This window comes from Macrotis lagotis, chromosome 1, assembly GCF_037893015.1.
Source record: "Macrotis lagotis isolate mMagLag1 chromosome 1, bilby.v1.9.chrom.fasta, whole genome shotgun sequence".
NCBI classification, from domain to species: Eukaryota; Metazoa; Chordata; class Mammalia; order Peramelemorphia; family Peramelidae; genus Macrotis; species Macrotis lagotis.
In genome coordinates this window covers 772,830,541-772,846,768 of record NC_133658.1, presented here as the reverse complement: position 1 = coordinate 772,846,768, position 16,228 = coordinate 772,830,541, and the positions used below count along the sequence as shown (strand labels likewise).

Sequence of the window (16,228 nt, the reverse complement as noted above, 5' to 3'; positions counted from 1 at the left end):
GATACATATTACAGAGAATTAAATAGAGGAGAATACTCATAATTGGAGAAGGAAGGAAGGTTTTTCAAAGGAGAGGGCACCTTAACTGAACCTTGAAGGAAACAAAAGGAAGGAGTATAATTAAGGCAAAGCAACATCTTATACAAAGAATAATATATATAACAACACTGAATGTTAAGTATAGTTTGTCTGTTTACTTGAACATAAAATGCTCTCAAATGGATCTGTGATATTTGGAACTATTCCAAAGGGTTATAAACCTGTGTATATCCTTTGATCCAGCAACACCACTAATAGGTCTTTATCACAAAGAGATAAAACAAAAGGGAAAATGATCCACTTGTACAAAAAAATTTATAGCAGTTCTTTTTGTGATATAAAAGAATTGGAAGATGAGGGGATTCCCATCAACTGGGGTATGGCAGATGTCATATATGAATTTATTGGAATATTATTGCATAACAAGAAATGATGAAAAGACAAATTTTAACAAAACCTGGAATGCAGTAAGATCCTTCTTCATTTTCTCCTGATAGCATGAGGCTTCCAGGAGAGGACACACATTATCTACTGGTTATATCTTATTTTTACCGAGTAACTAGACCATATTGTTTTTTATCACATACATTTCTATGTTGCTATCATTTATTTCTTCTTCCTAGCTCTTTTTATAAACTTGTTCCAGTCATAGTCTCTTCCACTGATCCCTGAGTGACATTTATTTTTAATTCCAAAGAGAAAAATATATAACATATACAGCCATATAATACCAGTATAATCCTGTTCTTTAAAAGATGAACCTTTGTTTCTCCAAGAAGTTTGTGATCACCAAGGGAACTTTGCAAATTCCTAGAGATAATCTAACTTCCTCTACTTCTTAATACTGGGATCAATAATACATTTACTATTTTTTATCCTACTGCTGCTTTATCCCTTTTGGGTTTTTTTGAGCACTATATCTGCTCCCTCAAAAACATATTAATACCCTGACATTGATGACTTGACTGTTCTTAATGAAAAAAAAAGTATTTATTTTTTTAAATCATTGCAGGTCTTCTCCATTTTACTTACATTTTATTGAACTTTACAAGTGTTATCCTTTACTGTTTTTCCTCTATTCTATAGTGCAATATTACTTGTAATATCCTGTGTGTAATATTTTTAAAAATGAATTTATTTTTTAAAATATGTGGTGCCTTTGCTGTCTTCTATCATATCTTGACAAGTAAGTCAACTGTTTATGTTTATATTTAGGTTTAGACTCTTGTCTCCACTTTATGGCAATTGATTTACATAATTTATACTTCTATATGAAACTATTATGATCTATTTCATAAGTCTTTTTTCCATCCATTTCCCATTTCTCATAATTTGCTTAAATGTTTCAGTTAGAGCTGTTTTAATTGCAAAATCCATTTTTCATATTTTTATCCTTTCTTCTAACTATGTACTTTAATCGAGATCTAACTATATATTAGTTGATTTAGGAATGAGTCCAACTTTGTAAATGAGTTATTTCCTGACTTTAAATATAATTATTTTCATTCCGGTGTTATTATTCAGTGTCAACTATATCTATTTTCAAATAAAATATTCTAGATATGTAATTATAATGTCTGTAAAAATTCCAAATGTTTATCTTCTTTCATTCCTTCTTATTGATCCATATTTTGCAACATATTTCTCACCATCCTCACCTGATTATACCTTGGCATTGAATTCATTGAGGATTAAAGTCATTAGACATGTGTTATGAATTTAATATATTCCAAATATTGCTTTAAGCAGAAGGAATACAAACAAAATAAGGAAATCAGAACATTTTTTGCTCTTGAGCAGCTTACATTCCAATGAGTAAAAGATAATACATTAAAGGAAACTAAAAGAGGAGGAAGAGGGAGTACCTATCCATCAGCATGATAGTGGAAATCAATAGAGTGAGGAGTGTTCCACTCTGGAGAAGTATTCTATTTAAAATGAAAGTTCTTGGAAGAACCATCAATTAGAGAAAGAAGAAATAGAGATGGAAAGTAGTTCCAGTTTGAGAAGTCTAGGGGTGAAGTAGACATCCAGGATAAAGAGCAATCATGATAAATTCTGGAGAGTCAGGGGTATAACTTGGAGAGGAATGGCTAGTCCAGGACGTCTCCTTAAACTGTAAGTTCTGGGAAGACCCAATCAATCAATCAGAGTTGGTTGACTTAAAGAAGATGGTGTTGTGAACTGTTATGTATAGTTTCCCTAATGCATATAATTTATAGTGTTTGGGGGGGGGTTGTTTTGTTTTGTTTTCTTTAATATGGTGGCTCCGTTCCCATCCAGTACTTACTGTGAACTTTGCAATATGAGATAATCAAATATCCCATGCAATAATTTTCTTGTTACCCCTTGTTATTCCTTTACTTTTTCCTCTATGGGGAACCTGCTTCCATTTAGATAATATGTTCTTTCATTTAAAGTAATGTAGGATAAGAGAGAGAGAGAGAAGGGGATTCAAGGATAATGTGAAGATCACAAACCTGAGACACTGGTAGAAAGTAGTGTCTTTGACAGATATAGGGATAATTTTGATGAGGGGAGTGTTTAGAAAGAAAGAAAATAAACTATGTTTAAGTTATCTCTAGGATCACCCTAAACCAAGATAAGATCAAAATGGATGCAGAATTTAGACATAAAAGATAATATAAGTCAATTAGCAGAACAAAGAATAGTTGTCAGATCTATGGAAAGAGTGGCAGTTTATGATCAAGGAAGAGATAGAAAAACATTAGAAAAAACAAATGATAATTCTAATTATATTTAAAAAGTTTTTTACACAAACAAAATCATTGCAACAAGATTAAAAGGAATATAATAAATTGGGAAAAAATTTTTACAACTAGTACTTCTGACAAAGAATTCATTTCTAAAATACATAGAGAACTGAGTCTAATTTATAAAAAATGTCACTCCTCTACTGATGAATTCTCAAAAGCTATGCAGAGGCAGTTCTTGAACAAAGAAATCTATAGTCATATTAAAAATTGCTAAAAATCATTATTGATTAGAGAAATGCAAATTAAAGCATCTCTAAGGTACCACTCACACCTCTCAGATTGGTCAATATAACCAGAAAGGATAATGATCACTGTAGGAGGGGATGTGGGAAATCTGGGACACTATTGCATTATTGGTAGAAGTTGTGAACAGAGTCAACCTTTCTGGAGAACAATTTGGAATTATGACTAAAGGATAATAAAAATGTGCATATCCTTTGATCTAATAATCCTCTGCTAGGCTTGTATCCTGAAGAGATCATGAAAAAGGGTAAAAATCCAAAATATGCAAAAATATTCATAGAAGCTCTTTTTGTGATAGCAAGAATTGAATATTGAGGGTATGACCATCAAGTGGGAAATGCTGAACAAATTATGGTATATGTAATGGAACACACATTATAAGAATTTATAAGAAATAATGAGGGACAGATTTCAGAAAAGCCTGGAAAGACTTGCATGGATGAGTGAAAATGAGCAGAACCAGAAGAATATTATACCCATTAACAATAACTTAGGGTGATGATCAACCATGATGAACTTGTTCATTCCATCAGTGCAATAACCAGGGACAAATTTAGGGGACTTGTGATAGAAAATACCATTCATATCCAGAGAAGGAACTGTGGAGTTTCAATGAAGACCAAAGCTTATTATCTTCAATTTATAAAAGTTATCTTATATATTATGTAATTTTGTTTTCTCTAATGTGTTTTTTCCTCCTTATGGACCTGATTTTTCTCTCACAACACTTTCAGTATGGATCTATGTTTAACATGCTAACAAATGTAAAAACTTTATCAGAATACTTTCAGGAGGGTTAGGGGGAAGGGAAGGAAGGAAGGAATAAAAATTGTAAAACTCAAAACCTTGCAAAAATGATTGATCGAAACTATCATATGTATGGAAAAACAAATGAAAATATTATATAATAAAAATAAATAAATTTAAAAAAGATATCTCTAGGATATACATGGTGAGGTCTAATAGTTTGGGGATCACCTGCATAGACTAATAGTTAAATTAATACCTGATTAGATTATCAAGAGAATAGAGAGGTGAAAGGGAAAAGGATCCAAGACAAAAACTTTGGGAAACACCTAAAACTAGGTGATATGACACAGATGATGTTCCAGAAAGGGAGACTGAGCAATGATTAGATTGGTAAAAGGTGAGCAAAAGAAGTAATGTTGGAAAATCCAGGAAAAGAGATCAAAGATAGTTATCAACAATGTTAAATTCTGCATAGATCAAAGAATATTAGGCATGTGGTTGTAAATGTTTAATAAGATCTCTCAAAAAATGTGTACACTTTTAAGTTTGATTTGTAATTATATATACTTCTTTTTAAAAATTTATTTTACTTTAAGTTAACCTAAATTTAGATGAAATTTAGTAAAATGTTCTCCATTATTTTAACTTTAGATAATTAAAAAAACCAAGTTCTCTTTTGCAGTGTTTGCTGATTTCCAATATATGTCCTCAAAAGGAAGGAAAGAAAAAAAAAGGGAAGGGGGAAAAAAAGAAAGAAGAAATAAGGAAAACAAGAAAGGAAGAAAAGAATGAAAGAGAAAGAAAAAGAAAAAGAAGAAATAAAAGAAAAGAATATAAGGGAAGAAAGAACATTACTTAAGTATTTATATGGAAAACACTATGTTAATCGTTGGAGATAAAAAAAAGAAAAGCAAGCAGTCTGCTGGCAAGGATCTTACATTGTAACAGAGGAGACTACAAGTGGCAAATCAGATGAAAAAAAATAAGAAAGTCTGGCCAAATAGATGAAAAAGCAGCTTCTTCAGTATCATTTTCACTGAAAATCATACTAGTTTCTATTGAAACATTTGATAGTTCTAACCTTTGGATGGGGTAAAGACTTTCTTTTCTGGATCTTCCATAGTGATTGTTGCTAAGGAGGTAAGAGAGGTAGAATCATTTGAGAGGCTCTCTCTGAAATAATGTCAGGGGCTTGGCTGAAGGCAAGACTTGTTTGTAGTCTGCAGGGGTGGAGTGGGGTGAGTTTCTTTGGTCTACCAACTTCCTGTTGGTTAGGGCTGATGGTGGCAAAAATTGGGCTCCTTTTTCATAGAAATTGTTCTCCTTATGATGACTTGTTGAGCCCATATTGAATTCCAACTGATCTATGGTGCATTGTTTTTCCCAAGGCTCTTGGAATCTGGATACTGAGCTATCATTGAGAAGGTCAAGGTAATGATAATGGTTTACTTTGCCTGGACATGCTATCTTTCTTATTCATGATGACTTGTTTCAGCTGACTAAAAAGACTAAAAATCTCTTAGCATTGAGAGCACATGCAGACCAAATGGCATTCTTGATAACTGGTTATATCTAGGCCTCTGTTTCTTTCTTTTGAATGTTAAGTAGATAGAAATCAACACCAATGAAAGTAATAGTGTGGCTAGAATCGCATGCAGCATTTGTTAAATATGGTATTGCTGTTGAAAAAAAGCTATACACCCCACAGCATTTTGTTTTAGTGAGGTAATGGGGTTAAGCCTGCACCATAATTTTGAACAAGATTATCCCTCCCACAAATCACAATAATGTTCTCAAATCCAATGCTAGTAGCTTCTGAATTCCTGTGGTGGGGGGTTGTGATATAGTTTATAGCCAACAGTTACCATTAGAAAGTTTCCCATTTCATTTTCTTCTTTTTTTAAAAAAAAATAAATGTCTTTGTAATCTGCATGTGCTACCTGAGGAGACAGTTTTTCATCATGACTTAAGATCCTTTTGGCTTAATGAATGTGTTTGGAATGAAAATGATGAAACTGTCATTCACAAGTATGAGTTTCAATGAATTAAAAAAAAACCCTAATGATATAGATTCTAAAGGGACCTTACCAAGAAATTTAGGCAAAAAAACCTGCATAAATAGCAAACAACACATCTATAAATCATGAGTTAAGTACCAAAACACCTTCCCTTTTCTGGCTGTAATTTAAAAACAGTCAAAGCAGAAACTGCTGTTTTTACAATCGTTATAATTCAAATGTTGAAACAAGTAAGCTGCTTTTATCACATGGCTCTTTTTCATAGTATAGTCAATCTACTATATGTCTTCTGGCAACAGTTTTGAAAACAAAAAGAAATATATTCTTGGTCCACACTATTTTCTGAAATATCCAAAATGTGCATAGTCTTGCAATTAATACATCTCAGTTTCAGACATATCACAGAACTCTACCAAATAATTACTTCAAATTGTAATTAAAACAAGCTTGCCAGTTCCTAAAGCCAGTTAATATCTTCTTAGTTGGCATTAGTTTCCACTGAATAGCTCCTAATGAAGCATGGAAATTTGTATAGGTATTCTTGTTAACTTCTACCTCAGAGACTCATCTCCATTCTCATATGTCTGTCTTCACTGTTCCTCCCCCAAATCTGAAAGTATTCCCCATGTTTTCTCAGAAGAAGTTTCTAGTACTTTTTTCTCTCTGGGATCCAAATCTGTGATTTCATTGGTGCAGAGAACTCCTTAGTTTTGGACCTGTGCAGTTCAATGACTCCTCTGTAACTTATACTTTGATAATAGGGCACTGAGAGAATAAGTAAGTTAAAAAAGTATTTATTAGGCACCTATTAAAAGTCAGGTCTGTGTGAAGAACTTGGAATTTAAAGACAGGGAAAGAAACCAATCCATGCTTTCTGGGACTTACAATCCAATGGGGGAATGAAAATCAAAGAACTATGTATAAACAAGATACAAGCGGGATAAATTAGAGAATATCTCATTGGGAAGATATTAAAATTAAGGAAGATTGGGAAACACTTCTTACAGAAGAAAGAATTTTAGCTGAGACTTAAAGGAAATCAGGAAAGTCAGGAAGAAGGAAAAGAATAAAGAAAATTCTAGGTATGAGAGATAGTCAGATAAAATGCCCTGAATCAAGAATGACTTTATGAAATTCATTGAATATGGGTTAAAAACAGAATATAACCTTGGGTCTTCCAGACTCTACCTACTTCTCGACATCATCATCTTCATCATCTTCATCATCATTATCATAATCATGAAGATAAATATAATTTAATATATATTATTGAACTATTATGAAGACAAATATAATAAAATACAATTATATAAATAACTCAATGACAACAACAATCATGATTATTGTTGTCATCGAGTTATTTGTAGGTTCAAAGTACTTTATATATATTATTTCATTTGGTTGCCATAATACTGTGAGGTGTGATTATTATCCCAATCTTAGAAGAAACTGAGACTGAGAAGTTAGATGACTTTTCCAGGGGCAGGTAGGTAGCTTGTGTCTGAGGCAATATTTGAAATCAGGTCTTCCTGACTCTAACTCTACCTGTTTACAAACAATTATTGGTGATATCTAAATCAACATCCCAGCTTCTTTATTTTAAAAATGTTTAAGTTCTTTATATCCCAAGATAAATAAAATTTGTTCCTCAAAACCATAGTTTGAAGCAAGAACAGGATTCGAAGCTCACTAAAACTTAATTGTGTACACAGGAATAGTGAAGAGTACTTAAAAAGATCAGAGACAGTTAATATTATTTGCAAGATATTGACTTTGGATCTCACTGATATTAAATTTCTCATTTGTAGGTTAGAATAAGCAATTGAAATCTAACTAATCAGAAGTGCTTCTATCATACTGGTATAATAATCAAAGTCCCTGGATTCTCTCAGATACTAAATAGTCACAACAAGAATTCTTTTCTTCCTCTAAGTTTTTTCTGTGTGTTTATTTTAATGGCAAATCTTTATATGATAGTATACGTTTCCTTTTAAGTCATTCTATTTATCAAACTTCTTTCATTAAATAGGACATTAAATTCTAAAAAATGAACATTTCTGTCATAGCCTCTGGCTTTATTAGAATCACCATTAGAAACTCGGTCTATTAAAAAGGAGAAAGTGGGAAGTATATCCTTAACAGAGCATGCTTCTCATCAAATCTCTAAACCATTTTATCCTTCAGTACTTGGCCCAGACCATTACCATCTTTCTTACTTCCCTTTCTTTTCTTGCCTATCCTAGCACTAAACTTAATTAGTTTAATGTTATGCCATATCCCTTGAATTCCCTACCCATTTGCCTTATTGCTTTTAATGTCTTTCCAAATTCCAATTCATTATCACCTCTGCTTCTACTTATATACTACTGGATGTGCTGGAGGAAGTCAAATAATTGTGCCTTGTCCACTATATTTTTAAGTTATCTAATCTCATTTTGACCCTTATGGTAGGAAAGCTATCCTTGAACACCCAGATGCTGTTCCAAGGCTTTTCTTTTCTTCTCATGCCTCACATACAACCCTCGCCTACATCTTTAGCACAGATATTCATTCACTTCACTGATAAAACAATGGTTATTTATTATGAGCTTGCTCTTCTCCCCAATTCAAAAATCTTTTAATAACACCACCTACCAGAGTCTTTTCTTTAGTCTCTAATGAGGAACTAACTCTTCTCACCAAGTCCAATCAATCTATATGTAGTTTGGATCTTATCCCCTTCTTTAGCCTCAGTAGAATGGCCCCCATTTCTTCCTTTCTCTACTAGATCTTTTTCCTAACTTCCCATCAATCTCTCTATACTGATTCCTAATTCTAACCTAGCTTACAAATCTCAAAGAAGGATTTGTTCCCCATTTTCTCCTACTAATTCAAAGAAAATTATAAAGCTTCACAAGACCATGGGGAGTCATAGTCTGAACAATAAAGATCCTGAATTCTATGATGTTACACAATACACTTGTCCGTGTGTGTGTGTGTGTGTGTGTGTGTGTGTGTGTGTGTGTGTGTGTGTGTGAAGTATGTTCCAAAAGCTTGGGTTGAAGTGAATAAGGAATAAGAAAATCAAAGTGGGGATGATCAAAGAGAGAGAGAGAGTAGACATGTATATTTCACATGAACTTACTAATTCCTTATAATATTGTCTTTCCATTGCTTATTTGGTGAAACATGATTCAGAATTAAGATGCTTTAAGTACCCTGGACAAGGAATCCATGCACCTACCTTTCTCTCTCCTGACAGCAATTCTAAGGAATTAGGAAAGAGTAGAGAGACTTTCATTGTGAACTATAGGACCCAAAATAGGCCATTTTAACTGTGGCATATATTTCTCAGGATCTTTTATGTTCAGATTATGACTTCCCATAATCTTGTGATGTTTTCTAATTTTCTTTGCCATAGTATTTTTCCAATTTACCTTCTCATTACCCATAATAAAATGGTTCATGTATCAATATTTTCAATTTGAAAATCTTTGTCTACTTAGTCAAAACCTTCCCTTGGTATCAACCTTCTTCTTGACGCTATTCTGCTTGTTTTTATTTTTTTTCCTCCTTTTCCCAAACCTCCCTTGCTATTTAATTAATAGAAGAAAATGGACAAAACTTTACTTGTAAAGTATAATAGGGAAGCCATTAAATTCAGATAAAGATGTATAATTTAAAATGCATGATATTTAATAAAGAGGGAAAATGGGATTTTACTCATGAAAATATTCATAAGCAAAATAGACTTGAGCTGTGCTGACTTCATTATGATGTACTGTCACAAAATACCACCCTTCAAATTAATAAAGTGGAAGATGAGAATTTTTATAAGTAATCTTGAAGAACTAATGGTTAATGCTGAAACCACGTCACCTTTTATTGGCATACAAATGGCACGTTTTATTTATAAAACCAAAGGTTAAGATATATGAGTTAAATGGGACTGGGAAGTATTTATTAGATAGCTAAGATAAAAATATGTAATGCAAATATGGAATTATTCTGAAATATAAATGTTTTAATGAATATCATGAAACACAAACATTAAGTAAGCTAGGTGATATAGTCAGTAAAACTTGGGAGTTAGGAAGTTGTTCAGTTCTTCAGTTGAATCAGATTCTTCAGTACCCCATATGCTAGGCACTTCTCTCCTCCACTATCTCTTGAAGTCTGCTCAAGTTCTTTTTCATTGTTTTCATGACACTATCCATCTCAACTTTTTACCTTTTTCCTTCAATCTTTCCCAAAATCAGGGTCTTTTCCAATGAATTCTGTCTTTTCATTATGTGACCAAAATATTTAAGATTCAATTTCAGCTTGTGAATATTTTTAGTGAATAACCTGAATTAATTTCTTTAAGCATTGACTGATTTGATCTTCTTGTTCTCCAAGGAATCTGAGTTCAAATCTCACCTTAGACAGTTTCCTGATATACAAAACAGGATAATAACAATGATTTATCACATGGGCTTGTTGTAAGAATCAAATGACATAAGTATAGGGGTTTTGCAGACTTTAAACTTCTATATAAATACTGGAGATGATGTTTTAAACTTCTCTAGCATATCTTACTGTAAGCAAGTAAAATCTATATGCAAAATATATGGAAATGAATCATTTAAATATTAATGTAACTTTCTGAGGATGGACATGTTAAATCTGTAAAGTATTAATGAACCAATAGTTATGAGTTGAAAGAAATATCAGGGGGTCTTCTAATACAATCAATACCTGAATAATATTTATTTCTGCTTGTTTAAATAAACCCTCGGGCCTGGTTTTTTTCATCTGAAGAGATTTTAGCTAGTACATATTTAACCTGGCTTGGGCATTTTCAGTTTGAGATTTGTCTATAGTAGTTATCCAGTGGAAAAATGGTTATCCAGCTTTTAATTCAAGACCAATGAAGAAGAGAAGTTCTGTGTTCTAAGGTTGGCTGACTGAAAAGCTCTTATTTTAAGGCAATTTTTTCCCCATATATTGAACTAATATTTCCCTCTGCCACTACAATTATTTTTACTTCCAGGAGAGAAAAAAAAGGAGTCATAATTCAGAAATTAACAGAAAATGTCAAATATATTTTAAAATGGTTAAATAATATAAATAGCAATTTACTTTAACTAATTACTAGTAAATACTTGTAAGATCAACCTTTTTAGAGTTCAAATCTGATAAACTATAAAAAAAGCTGAGTAAATAAACAGAACTAGTTCTTACTTGGAAATAAAGTTTTTATTTTGTCTATTGGTGTCATAATCAACAGACTAACCCATTTTTCTTCTTCATTTGAGCAGAATTCATTCCACTCATTAGTCAGACCTGTCTGTTTGTCTGCAAATGAACCTACAGAAAATTATGGGCTACATCATATATTTAAATCTTAGATTTATTTGAACTATTATGAAATCAATTCACTTAAATTATTGGAGAATGTTATAGTTGGTAAAGATAAACCTCTCCTTTTAGCATTTAAGAAAAGAGAAAAATAGCTCAGTTACCCAGTAAGATTCAATTTCTAAAAAAAGGAATGAAAAAATTAATAAAATTTTGGAAAGAATTCTATTCAATTAGCCTTTCAATTCATTCATGATACCTTAGCTTCTAATTATCACTTCTACAGTTCCTTTTTTCCTAGGAGTGCAAAGTAATCCACGTGGTTAACTTATTGTGACAATGATAATCATTGTTATTTCTTTTGAACATGCAAAAAGAAACTGAGGCACATCTGAGTTAAGCACTTTGGCTGCCATTTCATAGTAGGTGAGGAAGGAATAGGATTTATTATCCAAGAATCATATATTGGTAAAGCCTCCTCTTAGTTTATATAACATAAATTCATAATAGGAGAAAGATGAAAAAAAGGAAGCAATATAAGAGAACATAAAGCCCTCTTTTTATATTGATTTGACCCTAAGAAAAGGCTTTGTTGCAATCACACAATTTGTGTTTGGATTCCAATTCCCCTAAATGCTTTTACACACATATACACACAAACACACACTGACATTCAAAGTTATGTTGTCATTATTCCCAGTCATATTTGTCAATCACCCAATCCCTTGATATTAGTCATGAAGGCAAATCCCCTCTGCCTGTGACTTTTGAATCCCTACCTGCAATTTTCAGGTTCTTGCAACTTTGGGAAGAAACTGAGATTCAAAGTTCTAACTTCTTTTGAAGAGGTGGACCTAATCTGAATTGTGTTAAAGTTTCATATAAAAGAAAGTCACATCTTGAAGCCATTGTTGATATTGAGTGATCAGTCTGTCAATGTGTTCCTGCCTTGATGGACTTAAAATAAATTTCTTGTAATTCTCTTTGTCCTGATTTTTGTCTTGTTAATAAGGATGAAAAATCCAAAGGAAGAATTTTCATCCAATAGGTTGTTGGATGATTATTGTCCTTCATTCTTAAAGAGGTATAAAATGACATCATAATGTTCATATATAATTATACATATTATATATATATATGAATTATATGCATTTATGTACGTCAAACTTTCTGTGCTCATTTGTATAAAGCTCTGGAATGAATGTTGGACTAAATAACCTTGGAAATCCCTTTCCAGTTAAAATCTATGAAAAAAATATTGTGAGGATCCAATGAGATTACATATGTATAATGCTTTGCAAATCTAAAAGTTCTATATAGATACTAATTTGTTTTTAATTGCACAGTAGGTAAAGAGGGAGTCTTTATTCTTTAGAATTTTATGACATTCCCTACAACCTACATGCTGAAGAGGAGGCCATTGGGTTACTATCTAATATGTTTCCTTAAGGTCTTTGTAGCCCATGTATAACAATGAAGTAATATTTTGTATTTGTGTGTATGTGTGTGTGTGTGTGTGTGTACACATGCATGTTGATAAAAAACTAGAAACAAAGTATATGTTCCCCAGAGAAAAAGGAAAATATATGCTTAAAAGAATGTAAATACAAAAAGAGTAACAAAATTAAATGTATAATTATAATATAAAACATGGTCCTGAAGAAAAGGTGAAAAATATATCCCTCTCTCTTCCTTGCAAAGATACAGAACAACTGATGCAAACTAATACATATATTTGCAGACTCACTTGATATCATGGTCACTTTTGCTGAATTTGTTTTATTCTTTCTTATAAATTATAGGTCCCTGGATAGGGGAAAGAAGATATATTTGGAAATGAAAATGAGCTAAAATAAAGAGTAATCAATATGTTTTAAAAAATTTAACTGGCCTTACAAAAAAAAACTTGGCTAATTTTTATGTTTACTTTTAGGAGACACGACTCCAAATTGCTAGAGAGCATAATGTGGTATACTTGCATAAGAAATTTATTGAGTTGGTGCAAAGACTTGCTGGGAAGAAGCTCATCATGTTCCTGAAAATCTTCAGGGGAGAAGAGAATCATGTGGTAAAAGAAACTAAAGGCATTTAGAGAAAAAGAAACTAAAAGCATTTAGAGAAAATCAGCTTTATTAACATGCTCCTGATCTCCAGATTGCCTGTCTACTGCCACAATGACCCCCATGTGTGAGACTAGGCTCTTTGTTTTGACTATGATTTTATCTTGCTTTTAACTAAAGAATTCATTCACTTGCATATTCTTTATTTTATTCTAATCTGTAATATCTTTAAATTATGTGTATAGGTGTTTGCTTGAACAAAAGGATTTATTTGCTATTTATGATAGTCTTTCATGTAACAGGATTTGGTGGCTAGGACCTAATCTGTTGAGGGTTACCCTTCCCCTTAAGAGCAGTGACCCTTTCCTTCTGAACCAGTCTTATATGTCTATAGTACCAACATTTGAAAGGATAGAGGACAAATATTCTAGTCTTATATCCCTCTCAGGTATAAGCTAGAAAAGAGGAAAGTATTCAACCAATACCCTTTTAATCTTTCCCTCAAGATGGAAATCACTTTTTGTAGGGGCAAGGAATTGGAAATTGAGGGTACGTCCATCAATGGAGAGTGGCTAAGCAAGTTATGGTACATGAATATTATGGAATACTATTGTTCTATAAGAAACCATAAATGGTCAGACTCTAGAGAAGCATGGAATGACTTACAGGATCTGATGCTGAGAGACCAGAGTAGAGCCAAGAGAATAATGTACACATTCACATTCTTAATCTGTATAAACATGTTTATCAAGATATGTGTGTAAATACAAACCTGACAGTTCACTGCTAAGGAGAGAGCAGTGGGAAGGGAGGATGGAAGAAAATTTTGTTAACTTGAAAATATGCATGTACAAATGGTTGAAAATAAATAAATTAATTAATTTTTTAAAAGATGGAAATCACTATGTTCCTTAAATAGGGGTGAGCTAGATTCTAGAAATATTTACCATGAACCTATAAACCAAATCTACATATTTGAGTAGCCCATGAGAGCATACCTTTCTTACATTGGTCATAAAAATATTTCATCAAGGAAAAAATCCTAAAGATTTTATAATACATTTCTCACAATTTAATTTAGTTTATTAAAACAAATAGTCATTATGTATCAAGATACCATTTTGGAAATATAAAAATAAAAGATGACATAATCCTTGTGTTTAAAGATGTACAATTAACTGGGTCTGGGGATGGGATACAATGGGTCCAAAAATATAATAGAATGTCATAGAACCTAAAAGATAATACAGAAAGGTATAGATGAATATGAATGATGAATACTTTGAAGTAGCCATATATACTCTTTTATTTGATGTTACAGTTATGTAAAATATGATAAGTGATTTTAGTCCAATAGGAAAATGTAAAGTGAATTCAAATAAAAGGATAACTTCATGGGATTCATTATTCAAACTAATAGGACTAAATTTCAAAGAAATAATACTGTAGGAATGTTGAGGTCAAAAAGAATATAGATATTTCTGTCTCCAAAAGAGGGTACACAAGTTTTTGAAGGTAAAAATAAAAAAAATATGATTTTTCAGAATTCAGAACTGGAGCAGCTAATACATAGTAATCTGACCATCACCCTGCCCAAGGTATGTTAATTTCCTTTCCAGTTTTCATGAATTTTGATCCTTTTCTGGAGGCTTTAGAATATACTCCAGGGCTTTGAAGCACTGTGGCAATTAATTGATGTCTTGGTCATGACTAATACTTTGAAATCCCTGTTCTATATCATAGCTGTCTCATTGAAAGCCATTGGAATTATTCCTTTTGCTTTAGTGATCACTGCCTATAAATGACCACATTTAAAGAAGCAGAAACTGCAATTTTAAACTTTCCCAGAAATTCCAACATCAAGGAGATACAGAGTGGGACATTTTTTTTTGCTATTTGTTTTCCTTCCACAGTTAATCCTTCAGTTTTTTTCATTCTCCCACCTAGTTTTGTTGAATAAAACTCTAGTCTGTTGGCCTTATGTATGCAGTGCAAGAGATCTTTTCAACTGGTGTTTAAAAAATTAATATTCCTGGTCACTGCTACTTTTGTTTTATGAATTTTAATTAAATTTCATTGTTGCCTTTGGACTTAGAAGATATTTTTATAAATTAGGAATATAAAAGTTTTGTTAGGAATAAAAAATAATTCACATAAATGTGCTGCTTTTAGTAACAAAGCACACCAATATTGAAAACTAAAAAAATATATAATTCAAAACAATTTTCCCACAATCTATTAGTTGCTCACTAACTTCTAATTCCTTAAAGTATAAGAATGCAGACTCTAAAGGTGGAGGAAAGTTTGGGACATATCTTCATCATTGAATTATTGCTTAGCAAATCATTTTTATATAAATCTGGAAAATCATTTTTAGCATGAAAGTTAAATAATAACATTCTAGTTAATTTGATATCCTTTTTCTATTTCCAATCATTCCCTATTTTTAGAGTTTGGGTGACCCTGTCTTTCCCAAATTAGAGCTTCCTGGGCCCAATCTCACTACAGGTCAGCATGAATCCTTTGTTCTTTTCCATTATCAATCTGAACTGGTTCATTTCTTTATATGAAGTCTGGTGTCCCCTACACCACCACTCCAAGGGGTTCACCATAATAATGCCAAAGTTAGTGCAAGTTCTCAAAAGTCTTAGCCTACAAAAGCTGAGAACTCCCAAGTAGAAGTGATCCAACTGTCACAATCTTCCCTGGTAGCAGGTATTTCAGATGTGAACCACCAAATTGGGTCCTTATCTTTGAAAATATGTGATTTCAAATAAGAGAGCAACAAAAAATTAAATTTTAAATAATATGGTTTCAGATTCAGATATAATAAGGGTCAAATCATGTTTCTTGAAATTTATTCACACCAAATGCCTAATAGAACTTTGTTAACCTAAAAAAATAAAAGAAACTAAAGTTCTACTCTCAACTTTAATTTATCAACTATATATATTATCAAATCAAAGAACATCTAGAATATACAAACTTTACCTAAACAAGAACACTAGGAGCCAGTGCAGTA

The 16,228-nt window shown here is 32.1% G+C and overlaps 1 protein-coding gene across 1 annotated transcript in view; it reads right to left on the bottom strand.

The window, feature by feature from the left end:
* CNTN5 (contactin 5) overlaps positions 1-16,228 on the bottom strand; it is a 566,822-nt gene that overhangs the window by 511,612 nt on the left and 38,982 nt on the right. The window lies entirely within an intron of this gene.